Source organism: Elephantulus edwardii, unplaced genomic scaffold, assembly GCF_000299155.1.
Source record: "Elephantulus edwardii isolate Elephantulus edwardi_28Jun2011 unplaced genomic scaffold, EleEdw1.0 scaffold00062, whole genome shotgun sequence".
Taxonomy (NCBI): domain Eukaryota; kingdom Metazoa; phylum Chordata; class Mammalia; order Macroscelidea; family Macroscelididae; genus Elephantulus; species Elephantulus edwardii.
Window position 1 is genome coordinate 15,150,223 of NW_006399812.1, and position 1,564 is coordinate 15,151,786.

The following is a 1,564-nucleotide window of genomic DNA, read 5'->3' on the forward strand; positions in this document are numbered from 1 at the left end:
AACACATCAGAAGGCAGGAAAAAAATTACCATTGACTCTCTAACTCAACATCTCCAACAAATTGAACAAGAACAGCAAGAAAATCTGACACTCACTAAAAAACCAAAAATTATAAAAATTAGAGCAGAAATAAATGAAATAGAAACCGGAAAAACAATTGAAACTATCAGCAAAGCTAGGAGTTGGTTCTTTGAAAAGATCAATAAGATAAACAAACCACTAGCAAAACTAACAAAGGAAAAGAAACAAATAATCTGAATAAAAGATGAAACAGGCAATATCACACCAGAACCAACTGAAATAAAAAGGCTAACAATGGAATATTGTGGAAAAAAAACTATACTGAAACAAATATGAAAACTTAGAAGAAATGGACAAATACTTAAAAATTCACAACCGACCTAAACTGATCCAAACCAAAATGGGACACCTGAACAGACTCATCACAAAAGAAGAAATTGAAAAGGTAATAAAACTACTTCCAGCCAAAAAAAGCCCTGGACCAGATGGTTTTACAAGTGGATTTTATCAAACATTCAGAGAACTGTCACCAATTCTACATAAACTATTTCAGAAAACAGAAAAAAGATGGACTTTCCCCACACTTATCCTATGAAGCAAACATATCCTTGATACCAAACCCAGGTAAAGACACCACCAAAATAGAAACTATAGGCCAATATCTCTCATGAACATAGATGCAAAAATCCTGGCCAATAGAATCCAATAATACATTTAAAAAAAATAAAAAGCACCATGAGTGCATCCACCTCCATAGTAGCTTGCCTCTGGAAACCCTATGAACCTGGAGAAAGGACGAAAGTTATGCAGGTGTCCAGGACTTTCGTTCATACTCGACGGCACTTAACAACAACAACATGACCAAGTGGTATTTATAACAGTTACACAAGGATGATTCAACATAAGAAAAACAATCAACGGAATTTTTTTCTTTTCTTTTTTAAATTAAATTTTATTGATTTTAATAAACATTTACAGAGATTTGGGCTTTTCATTCATTCATTGTTGCACTATTTTCTCTAACCCCCCTCCCCAGTTCGTTCTTCTTTCCTCCCCCTCTTGAAAGTCTGTTTTAATTGTCCAATTGCCACAGTGCTTGTCAAAGCCAGTTCTGCTTAATCTCCTTTGTCCGTGTGTCCTTTGTCATTCCCTATCACTCCTCCTTGAGAAAGACTTCACCCTGATTCATAAGGAAAAGGGGACGGCGTATTCTCTTAGCTACTTCCTGCTGGAAAGGGACTCTGTAGGTTTCAGGGTGAAGATCTTCTCTCATTACTTTAAAGGGCCCCTTTGGCAATAGGAAACACATAGGCTATTATGGAGATTGATTTTGGAATTTAGATGCACTGTTATCAATTGTGCTTAGCCGAGCATGTTCATATCCTTGAAGATGTAACATGGAAGTGTTGCAGCCTGTTGTTGTTGTTATGTGCCGTCGAGTCGCTTGCGACTCAAAGTGACCCTATGTACAACAGCTCTACACTCTGCTCTATCCTGTGCCAATCACACTGTCTCTGACACTCCTATCCCGATTATCCCAGTC